This window comes from Bufo bufo, chromosome 3 (assembly GCF_905171765.1).
Source record: "Bufo bufo chromosome 3, aBufBuf1.1, whole genome shotgun sequence".
In the NCBI taxonomy this organism is placed as follows: Eukaryota; Metazoa; Chordata; class Amphibia; order Anura; family Bufonidae; genus Bufo; species Bufo bufo.
Window position 1 is genome coordinate 453,505,686 of NC_053391.1, and position 14,976 is coordinate 453,520,661.

Here is a 14,976-nt window from a genome sequence, read left to right on the forward strand (position 1 = left end):
CTGCTGCTGCCTTCTCCACACTATGTCACCTTGCCACTCTGTGGTCACCTCATTCTGCTGCTGCTGTCATCTCCACACTATGTCACCTTGCCACTCTGTGGCCTCCTGATGCTGCTGCTACCTCCAATCTATGTCACCTTGCCACTCTGTGATATCCTGATGCTGCTGCCTTCTCCACACTATGTCACCTTGCCACTCTGTGGTCTCCTCATGCTGCTGCCATCTCCTCACTATGTCACCTTGCCACTCTGTGGTCTCCTCATGCTGCTGTCATCTCCACACTATGTCACCTTGTCACTCTGTAGCCTCCTGATGCTGCCACCACCTCCAAACTATGTCACCTTGCCACTCTGGGGTATCCTGCTGCTAACATCTCCACACTATGTCACCCTTCCACTCTGTGGTCTCCTCATGCTGTTGCTATCTTCACACTATGTCTTATTGCCACTCTGGCCTCCTCATGCTGCTGCCATCTCCATACTCTGTCACCTTGCCACTCTGTTTTATCCTGCTACTGCTGCCGCCACCTCCAAACTATGTCACCTTGCCACTCTGTGGCCTCCTCATGCTGCTGTCATCTCCATACTATGTCACCTTGCCACTCTGTGGTCTCCTCATGCTGCTGTCATCTCCACACTATGTCACCTTGCCACTCTGTGGTCTCATGATGCTGCTGCTACTGCTATCTCCACATTATATCACCTTGCCACTCTGTGGTCTTCTGATACAGCTGCTGCTGCCATCTCCAAACTGTCACCTTGCCACTCTGTGGCCTCCTCATGCTGCTGCCATATCCACACTATGTCACCTTGCCACTCTGTGGTCTCCTCATGCTGCTGCTGCTGCCTTCTCCACACTATGTCACCTTGCCACTCTGTGGTATCCTGCTTCTGCTGCCATATCCTTATTATTTCAACTTGCCACTCTGTGGCCTCCTGATGCTGCCGCCACCTCCAAACTATGTCACCTTTCCACTTTGTGTCCTCCTCATGATGCTGCCAGCTCCAAACTTTGTCACCTTGCCACTCTGTGGTATAATGCTGCTGCTGCTTCCATCTCCACATTATGTCACCTTGCCACTCTGTGTTCTCCTCATTCTGCTGCCATCTACAGACTCTGTCATTGTGCCACTCTTTCAAAGTGTTTTTTTTTTTTTCAGTAAAAATGATGGGTGACTGAAAAACTCATTTTGCTGTATGGTCCAAAAGATGTCATATGTGAGGTCTGAAACTGTGAGGAAAATATATATTATGAAACCACAAATATTCAAAATGTACATGAAAACAATGACAACCTCCTGATGCTGCCACCACCTCGACTCATTTTGCCACTCGGTACCCTTCTCCTGATGCTGCTGCTGCATCCGCCACCTCCAGACTCTGTCATTGTGCCACTCGGTGGCTTTCTCCTGATGCCGCCACCTCCAGAATCGGTCATTGTGCCACTCGTTGGCCTCCTCATACTGCTGCCAACTTCAGTCTCTGTCATTGTGCCACTCGCTGGCCTCCTCATACTGCTGCTGACTCCAGACCCTGTCATTGGGCCACTCTGTGGTCTCCTCATGCTACTTCCACCTCACCACTATGTCATAGGTCCACTCTGTGGACTTCTCATGTAGTTGCCACCCACCACACTTCATGCCACTATTTTGCCTTTCGGCCTGGCTGACATCATCATTTATTTGACCTTTCTTCTGATCTGTCAGAAGGAAGGAAAAATGAGATGCACAACAGATCCTGTCTGTGTAGCAGCTGTAAGGCCTGTATGGTCCCATCAGAATTGGCTTATTATTTGGTAGCCAAAAGCAGGAGTGGGTAGAAAACACAGAAGACATGCAAATATTCCATTCAAGTGTCATGTCGGTTTTACATCCACTCCTGTTTTTTTTTGGGGCATTAGCAGTACTGATGGATTATTGAGCAAATGCTGACCGAGGGAAGGCGGATGCTCCACAGACAGGATCCGTTTTTGTGGGTTAGAGGAAGGACAAAATAATCAGTGACGTCAACACAAATTTATTGCTGACACCCCCTCCACTCTGTCTGGGGGGCTCTACTTGTATAAGCTTTTAATAGAACAGGTTCTGTAGACATCTATGTGGAATCAGCTGACGACGGTGTAAAAGGAGTGCGCTTTTTCACACTACAGTAGGATCTTGGGTCTCTGCATGGTTCTTTATTCCTGGTGGTAACATCGTCCTGTAAGGCTGAGTTCATACTTGAGTTATTTGGTCAGTGTTGGCCCCATGACTGCCCAAATAAGTGAAGTGTGCAGTAATTCTAAGAGTGATGCCTGTCATCTGTATGTCATATGGACTTACAGTATTATTTCACTATCAAAGCAGACTCCCGATGCGTGTTACTACAAGGCACAGTGTTCTACGCCACTATAAAGACTCTCAGCAGCCAGGACGCAAATAAATTTGGATCTAAGCTAATTTTCCTGAAAAATTTGGCGAAGCGGCCAAATCGAATTTTTTTTAAATTTGCTCATCTCTACAAATAACATTTGCGCTGCAATATGTGTCAGATATACGTTAAAAAGTGTTTGTAAATGACCCCCATTGTGTTCTACAGAGGTTCCTATAACTATGTGACAACTATTTCTTTGGGGCTGTTTAACATTAAGTAATTAAGATTACCACATTGCAGAAATAAAGATATGGGATATACAGTAAATGAAGCAAAGTGTTCAAGAAGGATCATTACAAAGACATTCTAAGAAAGCAATCTAGGAGTTTAAAAATAGACCAAATAGCTCATGGCACTTTTCACAGTTAGAATTTCAGAATGCTTATATCTGGAAAATGTACTCCCTAAGGACAAAACACAATCTTTTTCATAACTAACTGAAATGAGCGTGCTGTGTCTGCCCAAAAGAAGTGATTTCCGGATAATTCATGCAGCTATATTTTATTATATTTTTATTATATGTTTATTAACGGCTCCTATTTACAAAATCAATTTCCACAGAAAGTAAAATATATAAAGAATTATAAACATATTCATGGAATGCAATAAACAATGGCAGGTATATATTTACTATACTGTAAGTCCTAGCAATTTGTCGTGTTGCTGAGCCATTTAGCCCTGATACAGCCAGTGATTCACACTTTCTGATGCCAGAAATAATGCATTCTATTTTGCTTGCAATAATACAAACAATCAAACAAGTTACATAGTTATAGAGAAAACAAAGTTCCGGTGCTGGCACTGCTACTACTTGCGTGTGATACTATGCTACTGCGTGTGATACTATAGGCGGAGCTCTGCACTTGTAAAGAACAGTCCAATTTTTTTAAATAAAAGATAACAATAAATTGTGGCACTCACCCTATTTTCTTGCAGCGTTTAATTCAAAACATAAAAACAAGGTTGCGGATGCGTGCATACACTCAGTCACAGGCAGCGACGGCCGTTTTGCGTGGGCTGCACTATGTCTGGCCACTTTCATGATGGCGTGGTGCGTCCTTCTCTTTTTATTTGCGACTGACGTCATCAAGTTCACAACGACATACAAAACCTAAAAAAAAAAACTTTATTCATATACATTACTAAATGAAGACAGCTAGGTCATTTTTGTCATTTAAACCCAAAGGTCCTGTAGCATTCATTTTAATTATCCAAGAGGCCTCCTTTTGCAGTAGATGGCAATGTCTATCACCTCCATTTTTCAACATTACTACTACTTCTATACCTGCACATGTGAGGACGTTGCTGTCCCCCCCCCCCCCATATGCTTCTCTCACATGCTCGATTAATCTTGGTGAACCTATCCCTGTTTTATTTTTATGTTCTCTAAACCTTACATACAGGCATCTTCTAGTTTTCCCTATATAAAACCTTCCACGTGGACAAAAAAAATCACATACACCAAAGTTAATTATATCCTACCACTCTTCAAAGGTTCCCAAAAAGTCATGTTTATGTATATAACTTGTAAAAGATGCTGGCATGAAGAGTTTTCAAAGTTTTTACACTAAACATTATTTTTTACACTTTCTTCTATTCTAGTAATAGGTGAAATATCACCAGATTTGACTTAGATAATGTGTTAAAAGGCACTGAAACTACCACAGGTTAAGAAACCTGTAAAGTGCACCAAAGCTATGTTAGAGATCTAACATTACTTTCATTATCAGATAACTGTATGAATCAGTCCACATCCGTTCCGCAATTTTGAGAAATGGGTGTGGATCCATTAATTTCAATGGGACCGTATAAGATCCGGACAAAACACTGTGTGCTGTCCGCATCCGTAGTTCTATTCCACGGCCCTGCAAAAAAGATAGGGCATATCCTATTCTCGTCCGCAATCGCCAGTATCCGTCTTTTGTGAATCCAGAATTTGCAGACCATAAAACACTATGTTCGTCTGAATGAGCACTAAATGGAATAAGGGTTTGGCTACAAAGGGATTTTTGGGGATTTGTGCATCGCATTTGCAACAAACATGCAACCCCATTCATTCCTATGGCTGTCCTTCTACACTGCAATACTTGGGTGCATGATACATGTGTAGCCAAACCCTAAATTATGCTCTTTAAAACATTTGTCATTATTAGTGTTGAGCAAATTGAAGCTAAATGGATTGACTTCGATATGAATTTCAGGGAAAATTTGATTCACCATGAAGCTGAGTTTCCTGACATTTTGTGTTAACAAATTATTATTATTATTTATTATTAAAGCGCCATTCATTCCATAGCGCTGTACATATGAGAAGAGGTATACATACATAATACAGACAATTGCACTAATCATAAACAAGACGAGTTACAAACTGGTACAGAAGGAGAGAGGGCCCTGCCCGTGAGGGCTTACAATCTACATGGTATGGGAGAAGAACACAGTAGGTGCGGGTGAAGTTGGTCATGGCGGTATGGAGGCAGCATGGTCACTGGTTGTAGGCTTGTCTGAAGAGGTGGGTTTTCAGGTTTCTTTTGAAGGATTCCACTGTAGGTGAGAGTCTGATATGTTGGGGTAGCGAGTTCCAGAGTATGGGGGATGCACGGGAGAAATCTTGGAGTCGATTGTGGGAAGAGGCGATAAGAGGAGAGGAGAGAAGGAGGTCTTGTGAGGATCGGAGAGTGCGTGTGGGGGTGTATCAGGAAAGTAGCTCAGAGATGTAGGGAGGGGACAGGTTATGTACGGCCTTGTATGTATTTGTTAGTACTTTGATGTGAATTTTCTGGGCAATGGGGAGCCAGTGAAGGGATTGGCAGAGGGGTGAGGCAGAGGAGTAATAGGGTAAGAGGTTGATTAGTCGGGCAGCAGAGTTGAGGATAAATTGGAGGGGTGCAAGAGTGCTACATGGAAGGCCTTAGAGGAGAGTGAATATTTCCTGAAATGGTGGTAAAAAAAATCTCTCAGATGCCGCATTCAATGCTGATCGCAGCATCTGACAGTCACATTGATCAGGGTTTAAAAACAAAAAATACAAACTCATATCATCCATATGCTCGTAGAGAGGCCATCGCGGCCATCTTGATTGAAGAAAACGTGCCAAATCTCTTGCACGCTGATAAGTGACATCACCATGTCATCATGCGTGACCAATTCCACACCAACGAGATGACGCCATCACATCAGCACTTGCAAGATTCGGCACATTTTTTTCAATCAATATGGCCGCGACTGCCTCTCCGTGAGCAAATGGATGAGGTAAGTATGTATTTTGGTTTCAACCCCTGATTAATCCCTGAAAGGCCTCAATGTGACGGGCAGTTGCCACAATCAGGTTGTGACAAAGTAATTCGTAATAAATCAAATTAGGAGGAATTTATCGTGAGGAGAGTATCTGAAGTTAATTTTGCTTGAGTCTATGTTGGAGTACTTTGTGCCACATTCATCAAATGTCTCATGTTACTTGATAAATTTGGCGTGTCCTTAACCTAACACATTTGTCTAGAGAAGCTACTCCAATTTTCCTACTCCACTCTCTTCCTGGAGTGAGATTGCTACTTTTTTGTGACTTTAAAAAAAATTTGCAATGATAAATCTGGAGTGAAACTCATTAACATAGCCAACCACACCTACTTTGCCATCCATATTACAAAACTGGAGTAAGTGATGTAAAAATGCAAAAAGTCGCAATATTTTGCGCAAGTGGGTTCAAAAAGTCGTACATTTTTGCACAAGCGCTTACATTTTAGGCAAGCAAGTGCAAAAAATTTGCAAAAGTCCTATTTTGTGACTTTTTGATGCCAGAATTCTGGAGTGAAGGAATGATAAATCAGGGCCATTAGGTTTTATTCTTTTATTTTATTTTTTAACTTAAAAAGGATTTCTTAAAACATAAGGCAATTCCAACATATATCTACACAACGTGGAAATAAATCCTCATTCTGAGATAATGAATAAAGACAGGTAAATTGTTTCTTTATGATCCTAGAGGGCAACCTTGCATCCAGAAATGTTAAGTAACTTGTGGAGATAAAGTCTATTTCTCCAAGATTCCTTTCCCATGAGAATAGCAGAGGTCAATGACTCTGATCTGTGGGGTCTTTTAATTAAAGCAGAGGGCTCACACAGATGTTGAAGGAGTGATCCTGGCTCGCAATCTCCATTCTAGTTCAACCCAAAGGTGTTTGAAGGGGTTGTTGGCTGGTCAAGTTATTCCACATCAAATTCACTCAACCATGTCTTTAGGACCTTCCTTTGTGCACTAAGACACAGTCATGCTGACACAGAAAAGGACCATCCTCAAACTGTTCCCACAAAATTGGAAGCATACAAGTTGTGCTTGGTAATGTAAGGCTTGGCATACAGCTGCTTGGTTATGGAAACCCATGCCATGATGCTCCTGGCACACAGCTTTCGCGCTAATGTTAAATTCAGATGAGGTTTGGAACTCTGCTCTGCAGTAATTGAATCATCAGAGCATTGCAGACTATGGCCCTGATTTATCATACCTTCACTCCAGAATTCTGGCTTTTGTGACTTTTTGCACTCACTGGCACAAAATGTAAGAAATTTTGTAAAACTTTGCGACTTGCATTTTTAAACCACTCAAAAGTGGGTGTGGTTAGCTATGTTAATGAGTTTCACTCCAGATTTATCATTGAGACTTTTTTTTTTAAAAAGTAGTGAAAAAGTTGCAATCTTACTCCAGGAGGAGTATAGCATTATATTGATTTATGATGCGATGTAACCCTTACAGTTCTGGAATATATTGGATAACAATGACAGCATTATGTCAGTGTTATCCAATACATTACAGACTTAGTAACATAGTAACATAGTAACATAGTACATAAGGCCGAAAAAAGACATTTGTCCATCCAGTTCGGCCTGTCATCCTACAAGTTGATCCAGAGGAAGGCAAAAAAAAACCCTGTGAGGTAGAAGCCAATTTTCCTCACTTTAGGGGAATAAAAAATTCCTTCCCGACTCCAATCAGGCAATCAGAATAACTCCCTGGATCAACGACCCCTCTCTAGTAGCTATAGCCTGTAATATTATTACACTCCAGAAATACATTCAGGCCCCTCTTGAATTCCTTTATTGTACTCACCATCACCACCTCCTCAGGCAGAGAGTTCCATAGTCTCACTGCTCTTACCGTAAAGAACCCTTTTCTATGTTTGTGTACAAACCTTCTTTCCTCCAAACGCAGAGGATGTCCCCTCGTCACAGTCACAGTCCTGGGGATAAATAGATGATGGGATAGATCTCTGTACTGCCCCCTGATATATTTATACATAGTAATTAGATCTCCCCTCAGTCGTCTTTTTTCTAACGTGAATAACCCTAATTTTGATAATCTTTCAGGGTACTGTAGTTGCCCCATTCCAGTTATTACTTTAGTTGCCCTCCTCTGGACCCTCTCCAGCTCTGCTATGTCTGCCTTGTTTACAGGAGCCCAGAACTGTACACAGTACTCCATGTGTGGTCTGACCAGTGATTTGTAAAGTAGTAGGAATATGTTCTCATCACGGGCATCTATGCCCCTTTTGATGCAACCCATTATCTTATTGGCCTTGGCAGCCGCTGCCTGACACTGTTTTTTGCAGCTTAGTTTGCTGTTTATTAAAATTCCTAGATCCTTTTCCATGTCAGTGTTACCGAGTGTTTTACCATTTAGTATGTACGGGTGACTTGCATTATTCCTTCCCATGTGCATAACTTTACATTTGTCAGTGTTAAACCTCATCTGCCACTTATCTGCCCAAGCCTCCAATCTATCCAGATCCCTCTGTAGCAGTATACTGTCCTCTTCAGTGTTAATTACTTTACACAGTTTAGTGTCATCTGCGAAAATTGATATTTTACTATGCAAGCCTTCTACAAGATCATTAATAAATATATTGAAGAGAATAGGGCCCAATACTGACCCCTGAGGTACTCCACTAGTGACAGTGACCCAATCTGAGTATGTACCGTTAATAACCACCCTCTGTTTTCTATCATTGAGCCAGTTACTTACCCACTTACAGACGTTTTCTCCGAGTCCGAGCATTCTCATTTTATATACTAACCTTTTATGAGGTACAGTGTCAAATGCTTTGGAGAAGTCCAGATACACGACATCCATTGATTTGCCGCTGTCAAGTCTAGTACTTACCTCCTCATAGAAACTGATTAAATTAGTTTGACATGACCGATCCCTCACGAAGCCATGCTGATATGGCGTTATTTGCTTATTTCCCATAAGATGCTCTAACATAGCATCTCTCAGAAAACCTTCAAACAGTTTACCCACAACAGATGTTAAACTTACCGGCCTATAGTTTCCAGGCTCTGTTTTTGGACCCTTTTTGAATATTGGCACCACATTTGCCATGCGCCAATCCTGTGGGACATTCCCTGTTAGTACAGAGTCCGCAAATATCAGAAATAAGGGTCTGGCTATGACATTACTTAATTCCCTTAGGATACGGGGGTGTATGCCATCCGGTCCTGGCGATTTGTCTATTTTGATTTTTTTAAGTCGCTGTTGTACTTCTTCCTGGGTCAGACAGGACACTTTTAATGGCGAATTTATTTCAGCATTCAGCATTTCATCTGACAGTTTATTTTCCTCAGTGAATACATTGGAGAAAAAAATATTTAACAGCTTTGCTTTCTCCTCGTCGCTCTCTGCGACTCCCCCCTCATTACTCTTTAAAGGGCCGACACCTTCAGATTCTAAGGGTTATACAGCATCATAAATCAAAATAATGCTATGCGACCCAGGCAGTGCTGGAAGTTCGTCTGAAAGGGGCCTTAGGTTTAAGGATAAGACAAATTTATCAAACCACCTATGACATGTGATAAATGTGCAATAAAGTACTCCAACACAGACTCAAGCAAAACTGACTTCAGATTTTCCCTCATGGTAAATTCCTCCCTATGTGCCTGAGCACCAAGCATCTCAGCACTCGGTGACCCCACTCTGTCGATTTACATGGCCTGCCACTTTGCAACAATACCAATAGGGCAAATTGAGTGGTGGGATTAACATTTTTAACAGGTTCCCTACTCAGCGACGGACACATGGCGTCACGACACATGTTTACATATGCATATACCATATATGTGCAACACACACACTTAAGTACACCATATACATGATATACATACATAAATATACTATTTATACACTACACACACCTACCACCCAACTAAGAAGCTAAACTTTCAGCGGCGCACAAATCAATGGAAATTAACATCTCCAGCTGCCCTGCTGCCGCCAGAGCACCGGATCGAGACTCAGCCGGTAACGCAATTCTCCGTTCCAGTTGTATTTTTAACAGTCGGATCTGGAGAACATAAAGGAAATGGCTGAATCCTATCCCTGGGCACATTTATTAAGACCAATTTTTTAGACGTCAGTCTTAATAACCCCTATTCCTCCACCACTTCTAAATGTAAGCCAGCTTATTTGCTGCCCACAATCTTAGAACTGGTGTGAGTGGGGCAAAATCACACATAACAACTAGGCATATTTCAGCTTAGTAAATTACCCTCTTTGACTTTGCCATTTATTCTACTCTGAAAAAACATGTTTTAATATTTTCTTTCTTTTCTGTTCAGTAACCAATTGTTACTTGGGCTATACACATACTTGATTCAACATTTGAATATTTGGATATTTTTGACCTACTATTCTTTGCATGAACAGGCATGCTATTTTCATCATGTTGGTGATCCACGCATGCATTCATGTATGTGAATTATGTATGATGTGAATATTTTAAAATAGATTTTTTTAGCTTTAGTCAACATTTTGACAGCAACAGCAAATATTACACAAGCTATTTAGTATCAGTGGCTTAGGCAAAGCTGAAAAGACATGTTCCACTTTCATCTTGAAGCATATGATTTCTCTTTGATCTTTGATCATCTAATACTTAGAATTGTATTTATGTGATGTTAAATACTTTTGTGATAAAAAAGATAAAAGTATTACAGTAGTGATACCTTTATTGGCTAACCCAAAAAAAATCTGTTTGCAAACTTTCAAAGCACAGGCTCCTTCATCAGGCAGTATCCAAATACATGACTGTGAGACAAGTACCACTCTTAAAAGATGTTACAGACATTTGTACATGAGGTGATATAATTAGAGATGAGAAAATTTCTCAAAAATTCAATTCGACCGCTTTGCTGATGTAACGGATCTCCTGCCACCCCGACTGGGTACCTCCGTTGATGGATGCTCCTTGTGCTTCCCGAGGGCCCCAAGCACTCCACTTGACACCATAAGCACTGCCGACCCCACAAACCGCCGCAGCTTGGTTGGGATCTCGCTGTGTTCTACCCACACTGGACCTACGGCAAGGCTTCCAGGTTCCAGTGGGTGAGCCTCTCTTCCTTCAGAGAGCGATGCAGGAACAAGCTCTTAAAAGAGCTCAGCATTTATAGCCAGGGGAGTATACAGCATATAGCATTCCCCAGTGCAGATGCAGCCTTTTCCCCACACACGAGACGAGGCTGTTGAGGGTAAAACAGGAACTCTTTAATGGGGCTACATGTCAGCCTTTTATGCAGGTATTGCAGCAAGGGACACTCCCCCTGGGGACCTTGTGGAAGACTGAGACAGTTTATACATTTGCCAATCACATGCATTTAGAGTATGGAAACACTCCCAGCAAATGTACACAAACCCCCTTCCCCTCTGCCTGTGATACAATTAACAAACACAAAGGGCTTCACATAAAATTTCGCAATTTTTTATACTCCATAGGTTACATCGATCTCCCTGGGTGTTAAAGAAAATGGGGGTTAGAACTTCGGATAAGTGTCCAAAATGTAGGGGTGAGAGGGCGGATCTTATACATTGTTTTTGGAGATGCCCAAAATTGATTAGGTATTGGAAAGAGATTGTAGAGACTACAGCATTATTTTTGGGTATTCAAGTTCCGGAGGATCCTGTGGTCTGTATACTGGGGGCTACCGCACATATTAAGTTAAATAGAGAGCTACAGTCGGTTTTGAATAAGGTACTGTTTCAGGCCAGACTGTTGATACTTCGGAAATGGATAAATAAAGACCCCCCTACAGTAGGACAGTGGCAGGAAGCTGTGCTCGATCTGATTAGACTGGAACAGGGCTTGGAGGGATCGAGCGATAGACAGGGAAAAACTGACAAAATTTGGAAGAAATGGTTGAACTAGGGCCAAGGTGTTTGAACAAAAAAGGAAAAGGAAAAAAATTCTCCTTTTTTTTTTTCTTCTTCTCCCCTCTCTCTCGCTTCATTGGGGTGGGTGGTATTTGGGTTAAAATGTTAAATGCAAATGTTTAAATAAATGTAAAATGTTTTGTATTATGGACCCTTTGGACGGTCCATTTTTGTACTTGCTTTTTTGTATTTTGGAAAATAAAAATTTATAAAAAAAAAAAGTGGTTTCCAGGAAGCAGTGGGAGCCATCAATGCACCTTAATTAACTATAACTTCCCAGCAGAAGAAAGTTTCCAGTATATTTACTTAGTTGCATTGATCGGCCACTCTGGAACAAGGTCATGTGAATGAGCCTCTTTTTGGAAATTCTACATCCGCTGACATCACTTCTTTTAGTGTTAATACCAGGTTTCTGGTCTGGTCTGTAGACAAGCATGTCACTTCCATAGCCCAGTTTTGGGGAGGTACTGTGGCGTATGTACAGTTGAGGAGGATTTAGGAGGTTTGTACTTGTGCCAGTGAGATAAGTGGTTCTGGCCCAGTTCACAGCGTCCTCGGCTGTGGAAATGTATTCCCAGTCCATGGACCAGATTGAAATCTTATTATTATTAGTATTGCCTGGCCATGTCATGGTAAGATAACACCTGGGTATAGACTGGTGGCTACAGGCACCACAGGAAAACAAATTGTCTTTTTAATGACTCATAACTTATATAGAATTATTTAAATATGACATATTTTATTGCTACCTAGCCATCTTTAAGATCTATAACATGCATGTAGCACCCAAATGTATTGTTTAAAATATTCAATAAAAATATGTGATTTATTTACAATGATGAAAGGAAAAAAAGAAAAAAAAAGAAAAGGAAAAAAAAACAAAAAACAAAATGGGCTCTGCCTGTGATACAATTAACAAACACAATGGGCTATGCCTATGATACAATTAACAAACAAAGAAAACACCCCAAACCCCCACATATCCCCATAAATGATACATCCCTGGATAGCTCTGATCTGGACGAACAACATATCCAGAAATCACCCAGATCACCCAGATCCGAGCAGGGGTTCCCGAATTCCATGGAAGTCACATTTGACCGACCGCAAGCATGGCTTTCCTGCCCAAAACAGTTCCAAATATTTATGCTGTGCGGACGGTCTACCTTCTCTTTCAAAGTTTTAGTATATGGGCCATAATCCTCAAGCAAAAGGCTGGCAAACAGGCCCCTCCAAAACCCAGTGGCAAGGTTATTTCCGCCACAGCAGAATTTTCAGAAAAAATTTGGTTCGATACGAATTTATTTGTGGCGAATCGCGTTAACAAACAGCTATTTCCTGGCTGCAAAGAGCCTTTATAGTGGTGTAGAACGCTGTGCCTTGCAGTAATACGCATAGGGAGTCTGCTGTGGTAGTGAAACAATACTGTGAGTCAGTATGACATGTAGATGACAGGCGTCGCACTTAGAATCACTGCACACTTCACTTATTTGAGCAGTTACAGGACCAAAACTGGCCAAATAACTCAAGTGTGAACTCAGCCTTACAAGTCAATGTTAGCGCCAGGTATAAAGAACCGTGCACAGGCCCAAGATCCTACTATAGCTTGAAAGAGCGGACTCCTTTTACACCAATTCACTGATTCCACATAGATTTCTACAGAACCTGTTCTATGAAACGCTTAGTAGAGCCCCCCCCCCAACAGAGTGGAGTGGGTGTCGGCAGTAAGTTTGTGTTGACAACACTGATTATTTTGCCCTTCCTCTGATCCATCAGAACAATAACTCCCAAAAAATGGATCCTGTCTGTTGAGCATCCGCCTTCACTCGGTCAGCATTTGGTCAGTAATCCATCTGTATTGCTAAAGCCAAAAAAAACAGGAGTGGATCCAAAACAGAGATAACACGTGAATGGAATATTTGCACGTCTTTTGGCTACCAAATCATAAGCCAATTCTGATGCAAAATAGGGATCATGTCATGCAGGCCTTACAGCTGTTACATAGACAGGATCCATTGTACATCTAATTTTTCCTTCCTTCTGACAGATAAGAAGGGTCAAATAAATGATGATGTCAGCCAGGCCGAAAGGCAAAATAGTGGCCCAGTCATGAAGTGGCAAGGGTGGGAACAGCATGAGAAGTCCACAGAGTGGCCCTATGACATAGTGGTGAGGTGGCAGCAGTATCAGGAGACCACAGAGTGGCCCAATGACAGAGTATGAAGGCAGCAGCAGCATCAGGAAGAGGCCACAAAGTGGCACAATGACAGTGTGGAGGTGTCAGCAGCCGCATCAGGAAACCACATAGTGGCACAATGAGAGAGTGTGGAGATTGCGGCAGCAGCAGCATTTGTAGGAGGCCACAGGGTGGCACAATGACAGTGTGGAGGTGGCAGAAGCAGCATCAGGAGGCCACAGAGTGGCACAATGACAGAGTGTAGAGATCGCAGTAGCATCATGAGGCCACAGAGTGGCATAATGGCAGTGTGAAGATGGCAGCAGCAGCATTAGGAGGCCACAGAGTTGCACAATGACAGAGTATGGAGGCAGCAGAGGAAAAAATGCGTATAGCAGCACAACGAAAAATTAAAGTCTTATCTTGTGGTGGTGCCAGCCGTGTTGGGAGCCAGTCAGAAGTTCCCCCTTGGATGCGTCATATAGAAGAAACCGCAGCACTCTCCTGTCTTCAATTCAGTGGAATTTATTTCACCAGCAAAAAAAATGCGACGTTTCGACCGTAAAGGTCTTTCTCAAGCAACATACAGAGTGAATAGTAACAGACATATATACCCATTCAATCCCTCCCAGTAAGTCACATGTCCCAATTAAACATGTAAATGAAGTGAAAATTACACCAATATAGTGCATCCTCTTTTCATCCACCCACCTGTGATTAAAACCAATAATATATTCCTCCTCTCTATCCACACAGTGACAAAATCATATACCATTAACATGGTGTTTACTCACAAAGATCATTGCAAAGTCTGGCTGGCACATCATGGAGGGGACTTGCCTCTTCTTCCTGTGTAGTGTGAAAAGGCGCGCTTCCCAGCGTCTCCATGTCAGAGCTGCGCATGTGTCATGAACACGTGCAGATTCATGGAAGACGTGAGCTGTCTAGCGCTCCTGCAGGGTCAGTGCGCCTGCGCATCCAGTACAGAGCCGGCTCTCTCTGCTGTTGTGTTCCTCCTGCTGCTATGGTGATGCCTGTATTCAAATCAGGCAGGCGCGCCACAGCGAGACTCCGGGGCTGAGATCCAGCACTTCTAAGTGTATTCAGTGCTGTCCATGTGTAGTGATTGTCCCTGCTATGTACACAGTGCTTCGGTGTTCAGAATTAACCCTGTCAGGTCTACCTACTGATTGTCT

At 42.3% G+C, this 14,976-nt stretch overlaps 1 protein-coding gene across 3 annotated transcripts in view; it reads left to right on the forward strand.

The window, feature by feature from the left end:
- Positions 1-14,976, forward strand: part of GABRG3 (gamma-aminobutyric acid type A receptor subunit gamma3) — a 1,146,914-nt gene that overhangs the window by 476,125 nt on the left and 655,813 nt on the right. The window lies entirely within an intron of this gene.